At 43.0% G+C, this 27005-nt stretch overlaps 1 long non-coding RNA gene across 4 annotated transcripts; it reads left to right on the forward strand.

Annotated features, from left to right (window-relative positions):
- Positions 1 to 18: 18 nt before the first annotated feature.
- On the forward strand, positions 19 to 26175 carry LOC119244324 (uncharacterized). 4 transcript variants are annotated; one of them, XR_005124948.1, is made up of 3 exons: positions 19 to 336; positions 451 to 553; positions 24231 to 26175. It is a non-coding gene; the product is annotated as an uncharacterized LOC119244324 (long non-coding RNA). The 4 variants fall into 4 exon arrangements; XR_005124949.2 differs by lacking the exon at positions 24231 to 26175 and adding an exon at positions 16629 to 16951; XR_005124950.1 differs by lacking the exon at positions 24231 to 26175 and adding an exon at positions 15842 to 15878.
- The last annotated feature ends 830 nt before the right edge of the window (positions 26176 to 27005 follow it).

Raw genomic sequence — 27005 nt, forward strand, 5'->3', positions numbered from 1 at the left:
ACCCACCATAAGCCTCACCACCGGCTTCTGAGAGCAAGCCTCAAAACTCGTGGTGAGGACTGGACAAGGTGGTCTGCCCTCAAATACATGCCTTTAGATGAGTGTGGTGTTTCTCTTTCTCCCAAAGCAAATCAACTGGGAGGGAACATTTTCATGAGTTAGTGTGGTTATGGTATCTATGATATAGTCCATTTCTCCACAGCTTGGCCTCAGCCAACAGAGTTTCTGGGACATTGTGATACCCACACATCTTCTCCTAGCAAGGACCGTGCTGAAGATAGCCCTGGTGAGTCATCATTTCTTGGAGAAACAAGCCAAGATACACCTTAGAACCAGGTATGTATCCTAATTAAAAAAAAAAAATCCTATCCCTTGGATAACTGCAATTCACCTCTAATGGCTTATTTTTCTCTCCTGTTTTATGTCCACTCCATGATTCTATTGTTCCAGCATCACATCCCATGAAATTGTGGCAGCAAAAACACCCAGCCTCTCTGGATGCCTTTTTCCAGTGGTGAACTTTAGAGTTAATCCTTTAGGGGCTGCTTGTCTGGTAAGGTCTAATTTATATTAAATTTTCTAAACGGAAAGGGAGAATGGTCAAAGAGAGCGAACAGGACAGACAAGAGTCTGTCATAAATTAATAAGCATCACCGACCTCCTTTTGACCCTTTAAACTCTGTGAAATTAATATAAGCAGACAAGTGAGGCCCACTTGCCTCACCCCCTAGAGCCTGGCAAGTTCACTTAAGCAATCCAAGTTTCCTTAAAGTTTTATAAGCCAGCTTTTAGAGCAAGTCCTTTGTACTTATTACTGGTGACAGCGAGCATTACGGCAGCCAATGAACCTTACTGACTTACGACCCCAATATGGTCGAGCAGTGTTATCGAGGGAAATATCAGAATCAATGCTTGTATATTACATTGAGGTCCTGACTTCTGAAAAAGCCCCCTATAGACCCTTCAGAATATGTCAGTGAAATGAACAACTAATACTCTGAGACAGTCTACTGACAATGGGCAGAGAATCCTGTTTATTTAGCCACCGAACCTTCCTAAAGGTATATCATTCCAAAAGAAAGGGAAGAAAGAGGGGCATAGAGTTCATGTCCCCCAATGTCTCTGCAATGGAACCACACTTATGTCCAGTTTTTCAAGCAGCCACATGTGTGGTTTTGCTGCTAGGAGCAGGAACACTGTGTGGGCTTCGTCCTGGATTAATGGGCTTGCATTATTAACCAGCTCCTGGCAGAGGGCACACAGTGATGCCTGCCTACTGCCATGCCCACCACTGTGCCTCCATTTAGAGCCAGCATTTGCTGGAGGAAAACTGGGCTCACGACCACCTTTTACTTACTGGAATTAATCATGCCCCTACTTCAAACGTAACCTCTCCTCTGTAGATAATCACCAACTCTGTGCTTGGAATTTTTATGCAAGTTTTAAAAAATTCCATTTCAGTCATGCTTAGGTTTTTTATTACTTAGATGCTCTCCCAGGCATAGCAAAATAATCTATAATTATTGTGATTATCAGAGCATACGGTTTTAGGCCTTTCCTCTTCCACGCACACTTCCCTCCACCCCCCACTGTAGATGGTCAAAGAACTAAGAAATCTTACTGGAATCCCAAAAATAGATATGAAAAATCACTGGTATCTGAAGGATACACTCTTTCCTCTCCAGCCAATAGGAAGACAGAGATGAAGGCACCTGCGGTCTTCTAATCATAGAATCTACTAATTTTGACATTTCCCCTCTATCACTATGCACTGAGCAATTCAAATGTTCATCTGCTGAAGTGCCAATCCCCAAGGTTGGCAGTCTTCAGGGACACTACTTGTAACCTTCAGCCTCTGGCATTGCACTTGATCTGAGCTAACCTGCCCGGAATTCAATCCAAATGTCAGAATTGCCAAGGGGTGCTCAGCAGAAGATCAAAAGGTCCTGCTTCCCTCTCTGTGAGTCCAATCATCTTATTTTTGGCAAAAAGTAACTTATATCAATTTAACATTTTATTGGGGAACTGGCACTATTTAATGTTCCTCAAAGGAACCTGTTTGGACCACTGCAGCAGCTGACTTGCCTTAGGCACTTTTTAAAGAGAGTATGCCCTTTGGATGCCAGTGATCACACCTGGGAGTGGGGTGTGGACTGACCCCCACTGGTAGGAGTGATATCTGCCTACAGGGCTATGAAGGGCATGGAGTCTTGTTCATGTGCCCCCAAGCAGAACAAGGTGATTCCTTCTGGGCAGCCCCAAGCGTCAAAGCTGGGAGGCTCAAAAGGCAGTTGCAAAGTCTGTGATTGAGAAGTTGGATAGACCTGGTAGACAGCAGAGAGATACACAGAGCGCAAAACAGAGGGTTCTATGCAGTCTCCAGGGGCAATACTTGTGGGCCATAAATATCCTTATTGATAGCCAAACTCAAAATCAATGGTTAGATTAGACAGTTCAGACAATTGGGTCAGACGAGCCAGAAGTGCCTTCAATGTACAATGTAGTAACTAATCACCCTTTTCCACTTTCATGGTGAAAGGTACTCTCCAGGAAAGGGAGAATCTGAGCATACTATTTCAAGGTAACCAGGCTTCTACAAAGATGGCCAATGCCACTGAGTTTAGTCAAGGTAATTTTCAACCATTTTTCATAAAAACAGAAGGAAAGATCCTAAAATTTGTATGAAACCAGTGGCCTCAAATAATCAAAGCAATCCTGAGTGAAAAGGAATAAAAACAGAGTTAACTCTCAACATCAAACTAAACTAAAAAGCTAAAATAATCAAAACAGCATGGTATTGGAATAAAAATAGTCACATAGCTCAATTGAGAGATCAGAAATAAACTCATGTAAATATGGGCAAATAAATTGTGTAAAAGAGTCAATAACATACAGTGGAGAAAGGAAAATCTCTTCAATAGATGGTGTTTGGAAAACTGGACAGCCACATGCAAAAGAATGAAACTAGACTACTATCTTAATTCAAAATGGTAAAAATTTGAATATAAGAGGGAAAAACCATAAGAAAAGGTAGGGCAATGAGCTCTTTGATACTGGCCTTAGAATTATCTTTGGGAATTCTACTCCAGAAATAAGAAAAATAAAAGCAAAAATAAACAATGGTACTTCATCAAACTAAAAAGCTTCTGAACAGAGAAAGAAGCTGTCTGTAAATAAAAGACATCCTCCTGAATAGAAGATATTTATAAAAATCATACATCTGACAAGAGGTCAATATCCAAAATATATACATAAACAAATCATACAACTTTACAACAATAACACCCAAACCTGATAAAACAATGGGCAGGGGATATAAATAGACATTTCACCACAGATGGCCAATATACAATGAAAATATGGCCATATCACTTATCATTAGAAAAATCCATATTAAACCACAAGGAGTTATTACCTCATACTTGTTAAACTGGTTTTTATTTAAAAAAAAAAAAAGAAAGAAACAACAAGTGTTGATAAGAATGAGGAAACAAAAGGAAACTGTACAGTTGGTGCAGTCACTATGAAAAACAATACAGGAACTTCTCAAAAACTTAGGAACAGAATTACCATAATATCCAACTATTCCACTTCTGGGTGCTCTATGAAGGATAGGAAAAAAAAATCCTCAAAAAATATAAGCACCAGGGCCTCCCCGGTGGCATAGCGGGTTGAGCGCAGCGCTGTGAAGCTGTCCACAGCCTCTGCAGCATGGGTTCGATTCCTTGCCAGCCAGGGAGATACCCATATGGTGCAGCAGACCTCTCCTGTCTTACCCACTGCTCCCCTCTACAGTACTTTTGGTCCTTCTGCCTGTCCTGCTCTCCGCTCCGTCTCTGGTGAATCCTCTCACCCTCCGGCACCTCTGGCCTGTACCCCAGTTCTTGTATAAATAAAAATAAATCTTTAAATAAAAATATATATAAGCACCACATGTTCACTGCAGTATTATTTACAATAATTATGATATGGAAATAACCTAAGTGCCAAACAATGGATGAATGGATAAAGAGCATATGAAAAATATATACTCGAAAAGAGAGGGGGCGGAGCAACATGGCGGCGAGGAGACACTGCGAGTAAGATCTCCCATTAAAAAAAGTTAATAGGGAGGAAAAGCGGCAGGTCCCAGTGAGAACTGGGACACGGAAGATAAACGGGTGACGCCAGCGAACTGCCCGAAGAAGAAACTGGCCATAAAAGAGGACTAGAAGGGAGGGAAGCGCAGAACCCTGCTCCCCTCCCCCGCCCACAGAGGCGGCACTCTCCGACCGGCAGAGAGGAGGAAACAACAAACCAAAACGACCCACAAGAACAAACGACCCAGCAAGCGGGACTGTGAGTGGAAAGGAACTATTGCAGCCACCACACCCCGTGAACGGGAGCTGAGGCGAACCCTGCAGGATCCGCCGCAGCGGTGAGCGAACGGCTCCGGGCGCCATTAGAGAAGAACAAAGACCCCAGGAGACCCGCACACAGCCCGGGCTGCCGGTAAGCTTGCGCAGAGAGCGGCAGAGCAGCGCGCTCGGCGCGCTTGAAAAGCAAGTGCAGACCGGAATCGCGGCTGCCCAGGTCCCCGCGCCTGCGACCTAGGCTTGCGGGGAGACGACCTAGGCTTGCGGGGAGACGCGCGGAGGTCCTCACTGAGGTGAAGGTCCCTCCCTGAGTGAGCAGGAACCAGGCGCCCAGGCACGGGAGCTGTGCAAAAGGCGCCATTCCCGCGCCACTGATCTGGGCTACAGCCTGCGTCCTGGAACTGAGGGCTTTGAACTGAGACCCGGGGGCACGAAAATTCGGGGCGTGGTTTCTCCACAACGGTGGGGCACAAGGCAGACACAGCACCCCAAAGCTGTTGAGGTGTACCCTACCATTCCCGCTCTGTTCTCTGTCCCACGGGGTGGGGGGAGGCGAAAAACAGCCCCCCAAGGACAATAGGAGAGATCTCTGGCGCCACCTAGCGACCAGGGAAAAAAAAGTCACTAACACCCTATAAAACAGGACATTTCTTAAGACTGCTTGAAAAGGGCAGAAGGTTTCTGGAGGACCCAGTGGCCAGCCGGGAAGTTATTCCACGCCAGGCCCCTTCCGACCAGCAGTCTGAGCCCACAGAGGGAGCAGGCACCCACGTCCGGGGCAGACCGGGTGCGCAGAAGAGTGTGCCTGAAACCGGAGGCGCAGGGACTGCATCCCGCTTCGCCATTTGAGAACAGGGACATTTCTTAAGTAAAAACTGCCTAAAACCAGCAGAAAGCTCCCCCAGAAGACAGAGATGGCTCCTGGAAGAGCCAGAGGGGAGCGGAGAAGTTCACCCAAGATGTCAGTCAGTCCGAGCAACACAGTGTCCCAACGCATACGACAAATTAGAAAACAGACAGTAGGGAGTAGAAGAACCACACGCAACCTAAAAACTCCTCAGGAAAGAAGCACACCACAAAAAGAAAACCACTCCCCAGATTGCAACGACAGCAACTTGGAAGAACTTCTGAGCCTTCCAGAAAGAGAATTTAAAATTGCCATGATTAAAAAAGTGATAGATCAGAAGAAGGAAATTGAGTCCCTAAAGAGGGAAGTAAGAGAAATGCAGGAGATCAAAGAATTAATGGAGGAACTAAAGAACTCTGGGAAAAGCAATGAAAGCAGAATAGATGAAATGGAAGAACGAATAAGTAATCTTGAAGACACAGAAATAAAAAGAACCAAAACAGAAAAGGAAAGAGAAGTACGAAGGAAAAAGAATGAAGAAAGACTTCGGGAACTATCTGACTCCATGAGGAAAGGAAATATAAGAGTTATAGGAATTCCAGAAGGAGAGGAGAGAGATGTAGGAACAGAGAAAATATTCATGGATATAATTGAAGAGAACTTCCCAAATGAGAAGAAGGAGCTGAAAATTGATATACAAGAAGCAAGAAGAACACCAAACTTCCACGACGAAAGGAAAAACACAGCAAGACACATAATAGTAAAGCTCCCAAGAATCCAGGACAAGGAAAAAATAATGAAGCTGACAAGAGGGAAGAAACAGATAACATTCAAAGGAAAACCAATCAGGCTGACATCAGACTTCTCTGAAGAAACACTACGGGCAAGGAGAGAGTGGAGGGACATAGTCAACAGACTCCAAGAAAACAGATGCCAACCAAGAATACTCTATCCCGCAAAGCTCTCTTTCCTCCATGAAGAAAGAATATGGACCTTCCCAGAAAAAGAGAAACTCCGGAATTTCATTGCGACTAAACCCCCACTCCAAAAAATACTACAAGGAATCCTAAAGCCAGAACCTCAGAGGGACGAATAACAACGAAAGAAGACCAAAAAAAAAAAAAAAAGTTATTAAAAGAATAAATAAATAAAATCAAAGGAAAGACAAACATAATGGCAAATACAGATACTAACATATCAATATTAACTCTAAATGTAAATGGACTAAACTCTTCAATAAAAAGACACAGAGTTGCAGCCTGGATTAAGAAACAAAACCCAACCTTTTGCTGTCTCCAGGAAACACATTTAGCTACAAAAGATAAAAATAGGCTCAAAGTCAAAGGATGGAAAACAATCCTACAAGCAAATGGGCCAAAAAAGAAAGCAGGAACAGCTATACTTATATCAGATAAAACAGACTTCAAACTCAAAAAAATAAAAAGAGACCCCAATGGTCACTACATTATGATTAAGGGGACAATACTTCAAGAAGAAATAACACTCATTAACATATATTCACCAAACGAAAGAGCACCAAAATATATCAGACAACTGTTGTCCTCTCTGAAAACAGACATCAGAGAAAACACATATGTAGTGGGAGACTTCAACACACCACTATCAACAATGGATAGATCAACAAGACAAAAAATAAGTAAAGAAACTAAAGCTCTAAATAAGGACCTAGAGCATTTGGGCTTAACAGACATCTATAGAACACTAAACCCCAAAAAAACGGAGTACACATTTTTCTCAAGCGCACACGGATCATTCTCCAGGATCGATCACATACTGGGGCACAAGACAAACATCAACAGATACACCAAGATTGAAATCATACCAACCATCTTTTCTGACCACGAAGGCATCAAACTAGAAATAAATCATAAAAAGAAGGCAAGGAACTATCCTACCTCATGGAGATTAAAAGCCACACTACTGGAAGACCACTGGACTAACGAGGAGATCAAAGAAGAAATTAAAAAATTCTTTGAATTGAATGACAAGGAGGACACCAATATCCTAAATGTATGGGATGCAGCAAAAGCAGTAATAAGAGGAAAATATATAGCAATAGAAGCTCACATCAAAAAACAAGAAAGAACTCAAAGAAACAACCTAATCTCGAAGCTCAAAGATCTAGAAAAAGAACAACAAAAAAACCCCAGAACCAGTAGAAGAAAAGAAATAATAAAAACCAAAGCAGAAATAAATGAAATTGAAACTAAAAAAACAATCCAAAAGATCAATGAAACCAAGAGCTGGTTCTTTGAAAAAATCAATAAAATAGACAAACCCCTAGCCAGGCTCACAAAGGAAAAAAGGGAGAAAGCACAAATACACAGAATCATAAATGAAAGAGGAGAAATCACAACGGACACAGCAGAAATCAAAAGAATAATCAGTAACTACTATGAACAGTTATATGGAAACAAGTTCAACAATCTAGAGGAGATGGACAAATTCCTACAACTCTACAATCACCCAAAGCTAGATAAAGAAGAAATAGAACACCTAAACAGACCAATTACAAGCAGCGAAATTGAAATGGTAATTAAAAACCTCCCCAAAAACAAAAGCCCAGGACCTGATGGATTTACAAATGAATTCTACCAAACATTCAGAGACGAATTAGTGCCTATCTTTCACAAACTCTTCCAAAAAATTGAGAAGGAAGGGACAATACCAAACACGTTCTATGAAGCCAATATTACACTAATACCAAAACCGAATAAGGACAACACAAAAAAGGAAAACTATAGGCCAATCTCCCTAATGAACACTGATGCAAAAATCCTCAATAAAATTTTAGCTATCAGAATCCAACAATGTATCCATAAGATAATTCACCACGACCAAGTTGGATTCATTCCAGGGGCACAAGGATGGTTTAACATCCGAAAATCAATCAACGTTATCCAACACATCAACAAAAGGAAATATAAAAACCATATGATAATATCAATAGATGCTGAGAAAGCTTTCGACAAAGTGCAACACCCATTCATGATAAAAGCCCTTGAAATTCTTGGGATACAAGGAACATACCTCAACATCATAAAGGCCATCTATGAGAAGCCAACAGCCAGTATCATTCTCAATGGTGAAAAGCTGAAAGCAATTCCATTAAGATCTGGAACAAGACAAGGATGTCCACTCTCACCACTGCTTTTCAATATAATACTGGAAGTCCTAGCCAGAGCAATAAGACAAGAGAAAGACATCCAAGGAATCCAAATAGGAAAAGAAGAAGTCAAACTATCACTATTTGCAGATGATATGATAATATACATAGAGAACCCCAAAATCTCCACAGAAAAACTAATTCAACTCATCAATCAATTCAGTAAAGTGGCAGGATACAAAATCAACACGCAAAAGTCAGTAGCCTTCCTATACACAAACAATAAATCTGAAGAAGAAGAAATCAAAAAAACCACCCCTTTTATTATCGAAACAAAAAAAATCAAATATTTGGGAATAAATCTAACAAAAGAGGTAAAGGACCTATACAAAGAAAACTATAAAACACTGTTAAAAGAAATAGAAGAAGACACAAAGAAATGGAAAGACATCCCCTGCTCATGGATTGGAAGAATAAACATTATTAAAATGGCCATCCTACCAAAAGCAATATACAGATTCAATGCTATTCCAATCAAAATCTCAATGGCATTCTTCAAAGAAATAGAACAATTATTGATGAAATTCATATGGAATCACCAAAAACCCCGAATAGCCAAAGCTCTACTGAAAAAAAAAGAAGGAAATGGAGGCATCACACTCCCAGACTTCAAACTATACTACAAAGCCATAATCATCAAAACTGCATGGTATTGGAACAAGAACAGACATACAGACCAATGGAATCGAATAGAAAATCCAGAAATAAACCCACAGATTTATGGTCAACTAATCTTTGACAAAGGAGCAAAGAATATGCATTGGAGCAAAGAAAGTTTGTTCAATAAATGGTGCTGGGAAAACTGGGTCGCTACATGCAAAAGAATGAAGCTTGACCACTACCTCACACCATACACAAAAATCAACTCAAAATGGATTAAAGAACTAGACATAAGACCTGAAACCATAAAATACATAGAAGGAAATATAGGCGAAACACTACGGGATTTGCACATCAAAGACATCTTTACAGACACATCACCCAAAGCAGTGATAGTGAAGAGAAAGATAAACAGCTGGGACTACATCAAATTAAAGAGCTTCTGCACAGCAAAAGAGACAATAACAAAAACAAAGAGAAACCCCACCAACTGGGAGAACATTTTTGCACCCAACACTAATGATAAAGGACTGATCACAAAAATCTGCAAAGAGCTGATGAGACTCAGCAACAACAAAGAAAATAATCCAGTCAAAAAATGGGCAGAAGAGCTAAAAAGAAACTTCTCTGAAGAGGAAATGCAAATGGCTAACAGACATATGAGAAAATGTTCAACATCACTTGTCATCAGGGAAATGCAAATCAAAACTACCATGAGATACCATCTCACACCAGTGAGAATGGCACATATTAAAAAAACTAGCAACAACAAATGTTGGCGAGGGTGTGGAGAAAAAGGAACTCTTGTGCACTGTTGGTGGGAGTGCAAACTGGTCCAACCACTATGGAGAGCTGTGTGGAGATTTCTGGACCTACTAAACATAGAGCTTCCATATGATCCAGCAATTCCACTCCTAGGTATTTACCCAAAGGACACAGAAACATCAATTCCAAAGAGCACCTGCACTCCTATGTTTATAGCAGCACTGTTTACAATAGCTAAGCTTTGGAAACAACCCAAATGCCCAAAAATAGATGACTGGATCAAGAAGATGTGGTACATATATACCATGGAATATTACTCAGCATTCAAAAAAGATAAACACATGCAATTTGCAGCAACATGGATGGCACTGGAAGGGATCATGCTCAGTGAAATAAGCCAAAAAGAAAAAGAAAAATACCGGATGGTCTCACTCATAGCAGGAATCTAGAAAACTTAAATAAGGGACCAGGAAAATGAATATAAGAAAGTGAAAATCAAAATCAACAAAAAACTATGAACCAGAGACACTTTTTGGGGGGCGGGGGGGAAAGGATTGGGGTCAGAATTGGGCGTTTGCAATTGTATGGGGGAATATAAAAATAAAATTTAATATTTAAAAAAAAAAAAAAATATTTAAAGATACTCAAAAAAAAAAGAAAAATATATACTCAGTGGAATACTACTCAGCTATAAAAAATAAAAAGATGAAATCTTGCCACTTGGGACAGCGTGGATGAACCTTGAGGGGATTATGCTAAGGGAAATAAGTCAAATGGAGGAAGACAATACCAGATGATTTCACTCATAAGGAAGATAAAGAAACAAAACAAACAAATAAGCAAAACAAAAAACTTATGGATTTTGAGAAAAATATGGTAGCAACCAGAGGGGAGTTTCTCGGGAGGGTAAAACAGTTAAGGGGTGTCAGTTATATGGTGACAGGTGGAAACTAGACTTTGGTGGGGATCATGAAGTGATGCACTTTTTACTTAGACTAAGGATAAAGCTGAAACTCATGCAATGTAACCCCCGTAAATAAAAATAAAAAAAGAAAGAAAGAGTAAGTCTTTGGTGCCAGAGTCCTGGAACTGAGTCTATGAGTAACCACATGACCTTGAACAAGTTATTTTAACCTTTGGGAACTGCCTTTCCTTATTTGTCAATTATATATAATTCAGAGTATTTTCATGAGATTGAAATGACATAGTACATGTAAAGTTTTTCACACATCTTAAACATTTCCTAAAGAAATGTTATTAGCAATTATAAGAGTATGAGCTCAATTAAAAGGAAGAACTGGTGTTGACTAGCCAGAATAAGTGCTGTAGTTAGGAATATTTATCCCTCAAATTCAGTTGAAAATACTGCTTTGTGTCCCAAGCATTTGGGCCAATCAATACACATTGGAGTAGAGAGAACATGGGCTTTATGTCAAGGAGGGGAACCCAGCATGCCCCCCAATCTTGGTGCCCCTGAGACACCTCCAATACCTCAAAGCCCCTGGTCTTTTCAAGGTTGTTATGGAAGGAGGTTCATGACACACACCGATGCCAGCTTCTCCCTACCCCATTTCCCTGACTTATCTCCAACTTAACATGAACCCTCACCCTCACTCCCCAAGCAGGGAAGAAAGACCCACATCAGAGGGCTGATCATCAGTAAATGAAAAATCAATCAATGACAACTCTAAATTTTTTTACTAAAAGCAAAATCGTGTCTTTTGAAGTTTGATGAAATATCCAAAGTATAGAGCATTTAAATATAAAACAAGTACAATATCCACTATTTAAAACATCTGTGTTCACCCACATGATTCCAAATCCAAAGAAGAAGTGAAAAAAGTAATAACCGAGGGCCTCCCCTGGTGGCACAGCAGTTGAGTGCTGGGCTGCGAAGCTGCCCACAGCCTCTGCAGCGCCAGTTCGATCCCTGGCCACTGGCGAGGGTCCCACATGGCTCGACAGACCTCTCCTGTCTCTGCCGCTGCTCCCCTCAGCAGTGTATTTCGTCGGTCTGCCTGTTCTGCTCCCCGCTCTGGCTCTGGTGAATTCTCTCACCCTCCCACACTTCTGACTGTACCCAGTGCATGTATAAATAAATTAATAAATCTTTAAAAAAAAAAAGTAATCGCCTAAATAAAAGTTTTGATTTCTTTATTACAAAGATTTAATTATTTCCTGACAAATCTATGTAGAAATTAGGAATTCTGATATACAACCAAGGGCTGTCTAAGTGACAAGAAACAGTTCAATCACCTCCAGATCACCATAATTAAAAATTCAGCCTTGAAGGAGGACATCCTCTTAAAAATAGAATGGTCTTTTCATTTTTCATATGACTAATTTATTATTGTTTTGCTAAATATTATAATTTATTAATAACACTAACATTATTCTAACCAGAAATTGGAAGGGAAAGAGGAATATGTATGCATACTCACACAAGTGCATGGGCATGTGCATGCACACACACACACACACACACACAGGCAGCTGTAAACAGCTTTATTGCCTGATTCTTTTGCACCCTCCAAAATATGAATGATTATTTAAACATCATTCTTTCCTTTAGAAAATGTTCTTAATCATCTGACAGATGTTAATGCTTGTTTGCTAACAAGGGCAGGTAGTAAAATGATTACGCAAGCAGCTAATAACTTTAACAGAAAAACTCTGAAATACCAATTCTTAGAATGTGACGGGGGCTGCACAATGTGCTGAGCCTCTATCAGTACCTCTAGCTGACCTGTCTCCTCCTAATACATTGGGCTTTGTCAGCTGGGATTCTATGTGTTAATATTAAATGGCTTTCTGCTCTCTTAGCCTGTAGTTAAAGATCTTTTAGACACGAACTTACACTCTTGGGTAGACTATCTTGGGTAGACTGTCTTCCTCTCTCCCCATCTGACCCCCAGTGGCCATAGGGAGGGAGCTCAAGAGGAGGAGAAAATCACCATGGTGTTGAGTGAGGGATTTAGATCTACTTTAATGCTGTCTCCTGCCCCCCACTTAATACAACTTCCTGCAAATTTAATGGATAACCCAAGAAAAGGGAAATCAATCACCAAATGACAACCTTCACCTGACTAAATAATTCTAGTCTATTTAACTTAATAAGTAATGTATTTTCATGAGAAAGAAAAACAGGCAATATATTAAAATGATCTTAGAGATTGAAAAGGCATTAAAATATAAGTGCAGCATTGGACTGTTTTTCTTTTAACCTTCCAATTGGAAGGGGGAGAAATATATCTAGACATAGACGAGATAGTGCCAGATAGAAATATATAGAGATATACATAGATATACATACATATACCTCATAATATATCTATGTAGATCTGTGGATTTAGCATGCAGGAGCTTGAAAATTTATAAAAAGTTTAAAGATCTATTCAAAGGCTGGGCTACAGGTGATAAGTGAAAAGAAGAATAGGCTATGTTTTTTTTTAAGATTGATTTATTTATGCATACAAGAGCTGGGGTACAGGCCAGAGGTGTAGGGGGGTGAGAGGATTCACCAGAGACAGAGCAGGGAACAGAATAGGCAGATAGACTGAAATACACTGCTGAGGGAAGAAGCGGGAGAGTAAGGAGAGGTCTAATGCACCATGTGGGTTGCTCCCTGGCCAGCTGGGCATCAAACTCATGCTGAAGAAGCTGCAGACAGCTTCACAGGTTGCGTCTTAATCCCTTGCACCACCAGGGAGGCCTAAAGGCTATGTTTAGAGTCATGTCCTTATCTAGACAGGTGAGGGCCCCTCTTTGTATCTTCTTTCTAAAATGAGCAGAGGGGACTTTGTGCCAGGCAGAAAATAGCCCTCCTGCTTTGGAACACAGACACTGCTGTGGTGATAAGTACCTGCAGCAACAGTCACTCCCTATGCAACTCTGGACAAGAACACAACCTCTGAGCCATGATGTCCTCATATCCAAATTGGAAGAAATAGTCCCTATGCCATGGTTTTGTAGAGAAGATTAAACAAAACACCATAATGTGAAGCTTGTAGCAAAGTTCCTGGTGTCCCACAGAAGCTCCAACTGTGCTCCTAATGACCCTTCCCTGCATTGAATAGTGGTGGTAAGAGCAGCAATCCCTTGTCCTGTGCCAGCCTGAGTGATGATGTCCATGATAGTTTGTTCTTAGTTACCTATTCCTGCTTCACAGAGGGAGCTACTATCTCCCTACTTTATAAAACTGTGGTGAAAACCAAATGAAACCATGCATGAGAGCACTTTGATATGAACAGATTATTCTACTTTAGTTATTGTCATTCCTTAAATCCCAGAAAGAAAAAGAACAAAACCAAGATGGAGACTATAGCCCAGTCTGTGAAAGTGCAATTGCCAAAATGACATATCTCAAAAATACAAATGGAGAATAGAAGACAGCTATTGTTTTCACTAATTAATAAAAGGGACATATTTCCTCCACTTGTGGCTATACTGTCCCCCTGGAAACGGATGGTTCATTGAGAGCCAAATCAGCAGGTTCTCCAATAACATTATTGCATTCAGGATCATTTCATTGCAAGGCTGAAAAGAGAAAAATACAATCCTAGCCAACGTTGAATAAAACAAGGTCTTTTGCAGACCTGTTTTTGTAATAATGTTGTTTCATATGGAGGTATGAAAATGTACCTGTAAAGTCATATGGAAATGGAAATGATGAATGAATGAATTTTAAAAATTAAAGAAAATAAAATCAGTTTCCAAGAATTCTACTGACTAAAGGAAATTGTGCCTGCAAAGAGAAAATACATCCTTTAGTTATCATGAAATCTTAAATTTTTAAAAAATCACTTTCCAGCCAGTCACCTTTAAAAAAATTAATGTTGAGGGCCTCCCCAGTGGCACAGAGGGTTGAGCGCAGCACTGTGAAGCTGTCTGCAGTTTCTGTAGACGGCATGAAGAGGGATCACACACATACACCGGGCATTGAAAGCACCCAGAAATCAGAGTTCATCCAAACTCAGAGTAACTCAAGAAATAACGATACAGAATACATAAAGAGGCTCAGCAGACACATGTAACAGGCCGATGAAAGAACTGGTACCAGTTCTAGAACTCCAGCAAGAGCACAGGAGATCACAGAACCAGCCAACACAGCATGAGCAACATTTGCTGGCTCCACATGTGCTGAGGGAGACTTAGTCCATTTTCTGTTGGAATAAGTAGAAGTCCTAAATTGCTGGACGGATGTGAACAAAAATAAACTTTCGGACCATTGTCCAAAAGTCAGTATTTTCACGTCCCCAAAGCACAATGTCTTTCAGAAGGGGTTTCAAATTATGGCCTTGGGTGTTTCATGCATTTGCAAGCGTTCCCAAAAAGCTTCCTCCACCTGACTAATGGTGACAGCAGAGGTGTCCTTTGGCTGCATTCAATCTCCACCAAGAGTCAAATAGGATTTATGGCAGTGACCTTGCTCATAAGCTCCTCAGGGACAGGTCTATGGAGGCACCTGAGGGGTTACAGGGTGACCACCCAGAAGGAGGAATACCAGTCCCAGCCCAGCACTGGGGGACAGCTCACCCATCTCCCAGCTGCAGACACAACTGACATCTGTATAATTAGGAGGATCCCAAGGAGATTTAACCATGGACCTCTGTGTGTGCCCACGTGATGCTCACATCACCCCTGCATGCCCACAGGCCCCCAAAGACCTCAAAACTCTCATTGATCTAGAATAAGCCAGAGAGTGTTTGCTTCGGCAGCACATATACTAGAATAAGCCAGAGAATGCACAATGGTAAAACAGCAAAGCTGGGCAGGAGGGAAAGCAAACTCAGGCGCAATAGTAGCAAGGGTAGTGGGGAAGGAATGGGTTTTCCAGAAAGATACCTGAAGACTCAGAGTTTCCTGATGTGAGATGAGAATCTAATCATTCCATTTGCTGCTTAAAAGCACTTCCCACTGGCTTCTGTGGAAAACAGAGCTCTCTCTCTGGACCCACACGACCTCCTGGGACCTGGACGGCTCACTTCTCTGGCCTCCTCCAACCCTAGCCCTTTGGTCCCATCACTTCTATCCAAGACTTTCATCTTTTCATTCAATATGCCCCACTCTTTCTCGCCCTTTGCACAGGTTGCTTGCTCTGCAGGAGCAGACCACATCTCATCCCCACCTCTGGTTTTCTAGGTGAGCCTACTGGTCTTAGCTTGACCACTCCTTCTTCTGGGAGCTTTCACCCTCTGCTGAAGCAGATCCAGATCCACACTCCTGCCCACATCTCTCCCTCCCTGACACACACAACTCAGACTCCTCCGTTCATGGGATCTTTCCCACCACACTGTGAATCCCATGCTGGCAAGGGCCATGTTTGCTTACTCATCCTCCTATATGTCCTGCATCCAGCCCATCACTACATTGAAGTATCACTAAATAGAAGTTGATGATGGTGATGGGAGTGATGTGGCTGGTGAAGAAATTGAGATGCATTAAAACATTAAAAGAGGTATCCACTCTATTATGAAGGAGGTGACAGATATGCCTTTTTTTTTTTTTTTTTTTTGCCAGTCAGTTACACACCAAAGTTCATGTTGGATATCACTCCAAGTTGCTGGTAAAGGTGGGGAAGGAGCTCAAAATCACTCCCCCTCCAAAAACATGAAAGGAATTAAACACACTTAGGCTGGAAACAAGGCAGGGAAATGATGGCCCCTGGATACAAATATCTGAAGGGCTCTCATAGGACCATGGGGTGGACGGTGCATCAGATAGCACAGGGGTATGTGATGCACTAGTCTCCTGTTGCTGCAAATGTGCAACCCGGGCCTTCAGTCATTTAACAACACCCCAGGGTGGATTGGGCTGTGAGACAGTGCCTCCCTCTTCCATCTCAGAGGGCCTATGCCTCTCTATTCCTTTTCAGCTCTCAAGACTTCATCCCTAGGGGAGAAGATCGCACCAAGTCCCTCCTGCAATATCCTCTGAGCATATGCCTCTGGTTGGCAGTGACCTCGTAATCTACGAAGCTAAAATAAGAATGGATCACTCAAACTAGTCACAAGCTTTGAAAAATATTTCTTAAAATGGCCCATTTTTACTGGTTTGGGGGAATATTTCAGGAATCAGCTGGAATCCAAATTTCTAACAAAAAAATATCCACAATCAATAAGCCAAACGAGGGCATGACATTCAGGGAAAATTGATCCATTTCTGTGACCTTTGGCCTAGGAGAGTTTGGACCCCTAGTAGCAGTCTCAGAATCCCACAGGGATGAAGCTCAAGGGCCTCCAAGTAAGAATCCTGGCAAGTGAGGAAAACTAAAGGCTGCAGTTTTCACAAAAAACTGTCCCTGCAGCTTCCTGCACCACTTTTGCACAAAAGATCCAAAGCTCTAGAAATCCTATTTAAAGTTGAGAGTCACGTTTCCTGCCAGACACCCAGCATCTTCCTCCTTCCAAATTCGAGCCTCCTCTTAAGCCCTGGAGCTGGGTTGGCTGATCCCACCGCACAGGCAGGCACAAAGCCCACACCCCTGACCAGGGACATTCCCTTACTCTGAAGCATACAAAGGGGCACTTCGCCATCCATTTCTCTCTCCCCACCCCACCCCTCCGCGTACTTCCATCCCCATTTGTAACAGCCCCTAATATGCACCTCGATTCGATTTTCCTTACCCAGCTTGAAACCCTCTCATTCTAATTACCATTTCAGTTTTCTTATATTTCTCCCTCGAGATGTCTCAATTAGTGTACTTTTTCATACCGCCTGTCACCTCTGAGCTGTAAGGTGGGTCTAACTCCAAGTGAAACCACGCAGAAAATAAATGAGGATCCATTCTGGGCGGCCGGGCCGAAGGTGGGGTTACTTTACAAACTAGTGCACCTTTAATTGATGATAAATGGACAGGAAAGTAGCCTCCTTAATACAGCAGCCCCGGCGTGTGCTGTCCCTTCATCACTCAGAGGCGCGGAAGAGGCAGGCCACGCTCAGCCCTGGGTGAGGAACTTCCATTCCAAGCAACGGAGAGCATGAGGCTAATTAACATAGTTCTGGTCAAAGTCGGAAATTAACTCGCCTCTTTAAGACCACAGCTAAAAATGCCATTTGTCTTCTCTGTAATTACACTTACAGGTAATTAGACCCTCTCGCAGCACCCAGCAAGTTAAATGAAGATAGGGCTTTCTCCCCTTCTCACATAACTCTTTTCATTCCAGCCCTGTCAAATAGCTAAGCAAAAGTAAAGGTGCCTGCCACCGTATATTTCTTCCATTAATGAGGACTCTGTTGTCTTAAGGGGTCTCGAGAAAGCAGCAATCGTGCAATGTTTATTCCTTCCCTCCCCTGGGCATCCACAGCGCTTCTCTTGGCCCTCTCAGAATTTCAAAACACACAGCAGACAAGTTGGACTTAAAACGTCTCTCATCCACGCGTGACAGCTTTGGCCCTGCCAAGGAGTGTGTAAAGGACAAGAAGTCACCGTCCCCGACCCCAGACTGGTCACCTTCACTGTCTCCTCTAACTACTACTGTCTTTCCAAGAAGCTTCCAGAGGCTGAAGAATGCGGCACATGCACACAGAGGAGCCAAATGAGCCCCACTCTCACTGGCAAGATGTGTGCGGCCTCTGGACCTAGGATGCCAGCTGGGGACTCGTTAGTGGTGGCCTGGCTCAGCCCTCCCGGGAGCCCCGGATGTGGTCGGCTGGGGTCCCACTCTCCACAAGCCATTGGGCAGAAGACAAGAGCGCCCCTTTAGGATTCCACTGTCCCCTGGAGGATGTGGTAGAATTCCTTACCAGTCCCACAAATTAGTCCCTCAAGAATCCAAAAGAATCCATTGCCAGCAGTAAATCCTCTGAAGAGTTTAGGGATGACCAGCATGACTTCTGAGGCCCCCACATGTGTCTGTCTCCCTCCCTAATGCTTCTCCTCTTGCCTTCTCAGGGGCCACACTGTTAGGATTGTCCCCTCCTGCTCACTCACCCCCAGTCCCACCCAGGGCCCTTCTGGACCTCTCATCTCTGTGCACCTTCTGCAGTGGATGGTGAAGCTTTGACTGAAAGAGAAGCTTGGACTTGTCTGAATCCCCAGTCACCTTAAACGTGGCTCTGCAGCCACACAGCAGCCCAGAGGTGGAATTCTTCTTGCCTCTCTAACTCCATCTCACTGAGCTGAGTGATTCCAAAGGAGATTTCCAGGATTAAAAAATAAACATCTCCAGTCACACATTTGCTGGATAATTACTTGTACGGCCTGCTCGTGAGGCAATTTGGCAATATGTATTAAGAGCAATAAAAACATTGACTGTGAAACTTTCATGAGGAAATAATCTTCAATTCACAACATTCAATACAGTGTAATAATATTCCTGAAAACAGCAGTGGCAAAAATGAAAAGAGTTGAAGTTTTCAAAAGTGGAGAATGTTCAAATTAATACACAGTGCATTGGCTTGATTGATTATGATATGACTAATAAAAGGATGTTGGTGGAGAGTGTGCAAAATCTGAACAACTGATCATGATGTTAGGCTTAAAAATTGAGAATATAAAGCAGAAAGAAACACGATCACAAAAGTCACACCAAGATATTAAGAGGGAGTAGGTTAAAAGGAGGAGATTATTTGGGTTGATTATTTTTCCTTCTCTCTCTTTTCCAAATTTTCTGCGATGTCTTTCTATTCCTTCTAATGTGAATCATATATTAATCTGGCATGGAAAAGAAAAAAACACTCTTATAAACGTGACTCTTATGGGTCTGGGAAGGGAATCTAAGGCAAGTCCTTGGTCAATGAATCAGTGCCTGGGCTGGCTGGCTGGGACCGCTGGTGCCCTCCAAGCTCTGACAATGGGCTGTACGAGTCGGTTAACTCTGAGCTTTGATTGCATCACAAAAATGAACAAATTCTTTAAACAGATAGCAATGGCGTCCATGGTCCCACTCTCTGCCCCAACCCAGCTGCCTTCATGGAAACCTTGCTCCTTGTCTACTCAGTGAAGCTGAGGTCTGCCAGGATCCTCTGCCCCCTCCATCCCCCGACAGTGCTCGGCCCCCAGCTCGACCACTCCTGTCACAGCCCTCGGCACCAGCAGTCCAGAATCTCCCGAGTCCACCAGGCGCTGTGTACTCTGACCCTTCAAAATCGATCTCAAGTCCTTCCCCAAGTCATGTCTGTTTCTGACCCACCTTCTCTGTCCAAGGACAGAGTCACCATCCACTTCTTGTCCCACTACAGAGACTTGAGATACCTCTCAGTTCTGACCCCATCACCTCTGACAGCACTGGTTGACCATTCACAATGAGTCTATCCCTGTCTATCTAGTCGGCCCTCATCTGTCTCCACAGGAAAACTTTCAACACTACAAGTCGGCTGCTTCTCTCCCTGGCATCTCTTCCCTGGGTGTTCCCCGACTGTGTGCAGGGGCATCCAAGGCCTACGTTATGACTCCTACCCGGTGCTCCTCTCCCCTCGCAACCATACTTGCCAGCTGATCTTTTGGGGCACTAGATGCTGATGCTTTGCTGGCTCATCTCTCATCAGGCTGGTCCATCTAGGCCTCCACCGATGACAAGGCAGTCCTGGATGTCAGTCGGTATTGTGATGACCCCATAATGTCCCTGCCCACCAACCAGCCCAGATGGGCTCACAGCTGCCTCCTCTCCACCCCAGGACTCTTCATGCCCCTTAAAAAGTGCAGGTTTCCATAAAATACATAGAAGGAAATATAGGTGAAACACTACATGACATGCACCTCAAAGACATCTTTACAGACACATCACCCAAAGCAGTGATAGTGAAGGCAAAGATAAACAGCTGGGACTACATCAAATTAAAGAGCTTCTGCACAGCAAGAGACAATAACAAAAACAAAGAGAAACCCCACCAACTGGGAGAATATTTTCACACACAACACTAATGATAAAGGACTGATCACAAAAATCTACAAAATGCTGATGAGACTCAACAAAAACAAAGAAAATAATGCAGTCAAAAAATGGGCAGAAGAGCTAAAAAGAAACTTCTCCAAAGAGGAAATGCAAATGGCCAACAGGCATATGAAAAAATGCTCAGCATCACTTGTAATCAGGGAAATGCAAATCGAAACTACAATGAGATACCATCTCACACCAGTGAGAATGGCACATATTAAAAAAACTAGCAACAACAAATGTTGGCGAGGATGTGGAGAAAATGGAACTCCCCTGCCCTGCTGGTGGGAGTGCAAACTGGTCCAACCACTATGGAGAGCTGTGTGGAGATTTCTGGACCTACTAAACATAGAGCTTCCATAGGATCCAGCAATTCCACTCCTAGGTATTTACCCAAATCACACAGAAACATTAATTCCAAAGAGCACCTGCAGCACTATTATGTTTATAGCAGCACTATGTTTATAGCAGCACTATTTACAATAGCTAAGCTTTGGAAACAACCCAAATGCCCAAAAATAGATGACTGGATCAAGAAGATGTGGTGCATACACCATGGAATATTACTCAGCAATCAAAAAAGATAAACTCATGCAATTTGCAGCAACATGGATGGCGCTGGAAGGGATCACGTTCAGCGAAATAAGCCACAAAGAAAAAAAAAATACTGGATGATCTCATTCATAACAGGAATTTAGAAAACCTAAATAAGGGACCAGGAAAAAAGACTAACTATAATAAAGGAAAAATCAAAATCAATAAGTAACTATAAACCAGAGACACACTGGTGGAGGGGAGAGGAGAGGAAGGACTAGAGTCAAAATAAAGGGGGGGGTGCAATTGTATGGGGAATATAACCAAAATGAAAATGCATACATTGTGCAAAAATGAAAAATGATATAAGAATTATAGAAAATAAAATATTAAAAAGAAAAAAAGTACAGGTTTCCTCACCACCAGAAAGTCCAGGGCTCTCAGGAAACCCCTCATGAGTTGAAATGGCAGAAAGCACAGAAGCATCCATTCATATGGGAAATTTGTGGAGCCTCCCCAGACCACAAAAGTCACCTACCAGATAATACATAAAATCTAAACTACCATGAACAGATAATGAAAAGTTGCTGAGCAGTAGACACACACTGGGAATGTCTGGAGATGGAGTGGTCCAACCTTCAGCTTGGAAGAATGGCCATCTATTAAGTGCCAGGCCTCTGTGCCATATGCTGGGGGTACAACAGCAAGTATGTGCCCACACTCATGGAGTGGACACTGCAGTGGGGACCCAGCAGGTAGATGACCAATATCAGGACAAGATAAATATTATGAAGATGGCTAAAGCAGGGGCCTCTCTGGTGGCACAAGGGGTTAAGCACAGCACTATGAAGCTATCTGTAGCCACTGCAACATGAGTTCAATCCCCGGGCAGAGAGCAACACACATGGCACAGCAGACCTCTCCTGTCTCACCCGCTGCTCCCCTCAGCAGTGTATTTCAGTCAGTTTGCCTGTTCTGTTCCCCACTCTGTCTCTGGTGAATCCTCTCACCCCCACACCTCTGGCCTGTACCCCAGTTTAAAAAAATATATTCTTATATTTAAAAAAAAAAAAAGATGGCTAAAACAGGGCTGGGGAAACTTTCAATGACTTGGGGTGGCCCCTTTTGATACGACTGTACCACCTCCCTGTGCAGACCATGGCATAGACATGCACACCCCTGGGAACAGCTGCATTTTGGCCATGCTCAAAATCACCCCCACTCATAGTCACTGAGATGGTTTACAAGCAAGTCAGGAGGGTCCATCAAAGAGAGAAAAATGCATTGACCCCATGCCCATCCTATAATATGTTAGTGGCACCAACTTGGCAAAATTCTTAGGGAAATTAAAAAAAAAAACTAACAACACACTCGAGTATATAGACATCAGTCCATCCTGTTCATTCAATAGGAGGACTATCATAACCAGAGGTATGCTGCTTAAAAAATAAAAGGAATGGGATTAATAGTTTGGGCTGCCTTTGACCAGTGGGATTATAGGTGATTTTTACAAATTCATTATACCTTTATTGTTTAAAATGTCTACGAGGAACATTATTTCTTGTAATTAAAACATCTCATAAACTTTCTTGAAAGTGGGGTGCCACTGTGCCTGGTTTGATCCTGGTTTATATAAGCAGGGTTTCTCATCATGGAGGAGTTGCCACGGGAGCGAAGTGATTTATGACAGAGCTTTGTGATGTTTAAACGCATAATGTAGACATGGAATTTTTAAAGCCTGAATTATTGGGTCCGATCCAGTGGAAACTTTCAAGGCAGCAGTGTGAAAATGACGGCACTTCTAAAAGTCTTTTGATCTGAAAGACTCCAGCGGCTCCTTTTGAAATGATTGCAATGACAATTTATCATGTAAATCCTTCTTAATTTGTAAATTATGGGCTCCAGAGTGCCACTGCAAAGCCACATAGCAGTAGCACAAACAACCCTTGGTGCAGGCAAGCGGCTGCAGGGCCTTGGGAGAGGCTCAGGCCTGGGCAATAGTGCAGACCCAGAGGAGTGGGCACTCAGCAATACAGAAGGTGAAAGGGAGAGAATAGAGCCTGAGACTTTTACCATCTCCTGCCAGGGTCTCTGGGCCAGGCTGAAATAGCTGTGGGGGTGGCCTGGGGCTGTGCGGTTCCTGACATCAGCCCTCCGAGTGACCCCCGGGCCAGAGTCCCCAGGGTGCCTACATCTGGGCAGGCAGATTTGGCAGCTTCTGCTTCTTTCTCCACCAAATACAGCCCCAAGAACACCTCCTGGGCTTCTGGGACCACAGGTAGGCATATTCTGACCTCTTCTCTATCACTGCCAGCCTCTGGGGACCGCACTACAGATGCAGCTGCTCCTCTCCACCCCAGTGGGGTACCTGTGGGTCCTTTGGGGACAACAGAACTCAGAGCCCATTGTTCTCAGCTCCAATTCCTGTGTAGCGTCCCAGTGCCTCGTCTGTGAGGGACTATTAAGAGCATAATTATTTTAAGATGTGTTATCCTGAGGCACCTCATAGGAAAATATCAGTACAAATTATGTCAAGCTTTGCAAATGCTGTTGGCATGAGAAAGAGAAAAATCAATTCTTTTTATTACTGTTCCCCATTTAACTCCTCTTATTCTTTTTCATTAATTGGGCAAAAAGAAATGAAAATGAGCCCACTTTGTAAAGTTGCTCTCTCGTGATGCACTTTTCTTGCCATAAATTACTTTTCTAGTTTGTTTTTTTTGCCTGACTTGACCCTAATCAGCCCTTTAGTTTGCTCTGTAGTAATACATGGCTAATAACTTTCCAACATTGTCTTGGTTTTTTTTTGTTTGTTTGTTTGTTTGTTTATTTGGTGGGACCCTCGCTGGCGGCCAGGGAACGAACCAGGGCTGCAGAGGCTGCGGGCAGCCTCGCAGCCCAGCGCTCAACCGCTGTGCCACCAGGGGAGGCCCTGTCTTGCTTTTTTGTTTAGGGTTTTTTCCCCAAAACGAACCCTCCCTCAGAGCTTGTTCATAGTCACTTATATCTGGTAGACATCATTCCCCTTAAGCTCAACTGTCTCCTTTCTCCTGTCTCATGTCCAGGCCTTTTCACCCCTAGAGTCCCCATCCTGGCCTAGGAGAGTCACTTCCAGTGGGTCTCTCCACTGAGTGGGGGATCTTTGAGGAATACCAGCTTTCTCCAGTGCCCTCTGGACTCTCCATGCCAGAGATAAAGTTCTGACACCTGGACAAGGCTCAAAAGCACCAGATTGTTTATTTGACGTGTACAATGCAAGCAGAAGCCATCTCATTAAAAACAGCAGTTACAACAAAAGAAGCAGTTGTGCTGATCGCCACCACATGCCACAGGGCTAAGGGCTGCCCGAGGAGTAACTCTAAACCTTCATCTCAGCCTCATCCATGAGGCCGTCTGAACAGCCAGGAGAGCCAGTCCTGCTCTCTGGATGCCCTACAGGGGGGCCATCTGACCCTGGAGCTGTATAGGCAAGTACTGAGCCCCAAGCTTAGCCCTTCCTGGAACTGTTGAAGTTCATCCCAAAAAGCCACCAGGTGGAAGAGGAAAGAGTAGAACCTTGGGAATTTAACAAAAGCAAGTTCAAATCTCAAGTCTACTGTTTCCCAGAAGTGTGGCCCAGAACAAGTCATTAAACTTCTCAGCACCTTGGCTTCCTCATCTGTAAAATACAGAAAATAATGCAGGAGCTGCTTCTAGGGATGTTTCTGAAGGTTGGATATACTGTCACACTTGTCTGCCATGTTTATTTCCATCCTAGGAGAAGGCATGTGGTGGGAGGGGAGGGGTTTGAAGGCTGAGTATGTGAACATAAGGAGATCCAGGAGAGAGGGCATTGCATCAGCAGCCCTTTCTGCACCAGAGCATTCAGTTCTGCACCAGTGCTGGGATGCAGGTAAGGACAGGAGCCCTGCCTCGCCAATGGTCAGTCAATGACCCTCCTGCTCAATATCCGGAGGGGACAACAGATAAGTGTGGGGAGATGTGAGGCAACATGAGAGAGTGTAAATGCAGACAATCCATCATGGTGCTTCTGGGCTTCATTAAAGTGACTCCAACCCATCAAGTACATTCCTGTCACAAGGCTGAGGCCAGAGCTATCCTTAGAACCACAAATTTGAAACCAATCCATTTATTTCAACATCTTGGTCAAAATTAATCACCAAAATAAATCTGTGTACATATCAAGGTTATTAAAATTGCCTATAGTTTTACACCCAGGAAATTTTACTCCGTAGCATTTTCTAGAGGAAATAATCAGGGACCCACTCCAAGATGTATGTATAAAACTGATTTTCAACCCAGCATCATATATAAAATGAACCAATATCTGGAAACACCATAAAAGCCTGAAGTTAGGAGGCTGATTTGTAAAATCTTCCTATATACCTCCATATGGAGGAATACTACACAGTTATCAAAAATGTAGAGTGCTGGTATATCAAGTCACATGACAAAGCACATTGCAAGTCAGCAAATGGCCCAAAATTTGTAAAAATTTGCTATATTGGCAGACATATTCAGATCATACTTGATGAATAACTACAGATCATCAGTGGTTTCCCTCAGGCCAGAACTTAATGGCAAAAATGCAGGGGTGAGGGGAGAGGCTGTGGGTTAAATCCTGACTCCTTCACTTCTCAGAGCAACACTGGAGAAGTCACTTCGCTTCTCTGTGCCTCTGTTTCCTCGTATTAAGCAAGAGGTTGCTCGTGTCCCTTCTTCCTGGAGGTTTGACTCACGTACAAATAGAGTCATGGTTCTTGACAGCACAAGGCATCCAGCAGGCACTCGTAAATGTCATCTTTTGTTACGAGTTATTATTTGAACGATTCCCTATTTAATCTTTCTATTTTGTACATGGAACTGTCTGACTCATATAATCATGGGAACGAAATATTTTTTAATCCATTTCAGTCAACGAGATGAACTCAATGAAGAGATGAGTGAGAACTATTTTGCAATAATTGACACAACATCTGCTATTTCTAGAACAAAATCAAATAAAATACAGTCAACTCTCTATTCTATACCAGCACATTCATTTATCTGCGACTAATCTTGCTTTCCTGCTTTTACTGGCTTCATTAGGCATCGGATGCAACATCATATGTCACAGCTCTATCTAGCGTCTGTTTACATTCTCTCCCACAGCCAACAGCTCAGCAAGAGCCTAGTAAACCAATTCTCTCAATGATCTATCTGGTTGAGAAAGGTGCAAACCAGTAATACAGAAACTGAGAGTCAGGACCAGCACCTCTATCTCAATGAGGGGGTGCTGTGCACCAAATCATGTGGTGAGGACAGAGTATGGGTCCCTCCCAGGCACCTCAATCCTCCCTGTCACAGCCCCACACACAGCAGAGCCTGGAGGGAAGAGAGAGGTCTTTAACTTCCTGCCATATGAAAATAGCAGATTCTGGGAATGGCTGAACTCATAATTGATAAAGGTCCACTCTGCTGAAAACACAAGAATTTGTATATATGTGTATTAAAAAGCACAGTCTCTAGGGAGTATCTGATGTCAGCTCTCCTTCCCTCTCCATGAAACACACAGATCCTCTGCTTTTGGTGCAGAACAAGAGGGCAGATGTTGCTTAAAATTTTAGAACACAGGTCACTGGATTTTAGTCTTTTTTTTTTAAGATTTATTTATTTATTTATACAAGCACTGGGTACAGTCAGAAGTGCGGGAGGGTGAGAGGATTCACCAGAGCCAGAGCGGGAGCAGAGCAGGCAGAAGGACCGAAGTACACTGCTGAGGGGAGCAGCGAGCGGCAGGAGAGGTCTGCGCACCATGCAGGACCCTCCTCCTATGGCCGGGGAGCAGCTGGGAATCGAAC

This window comes from Talpa occidentalis, unplaced genomic scaffold (genome assembly GCF_014898055.3).
Source record: "Talpa occidentalis isolate TD23 unplaced genomic scaffold, MPIMG_talOcc4v2.1 talOcc4.14, whole genome shotgun sequence".
Classification (NCBI taxonomy): Eukaryota; Metazoa; Chordata; class Mammalia; order Eulipotyphla; family Talpidae; genus Talpa; species Talpa occidentalis.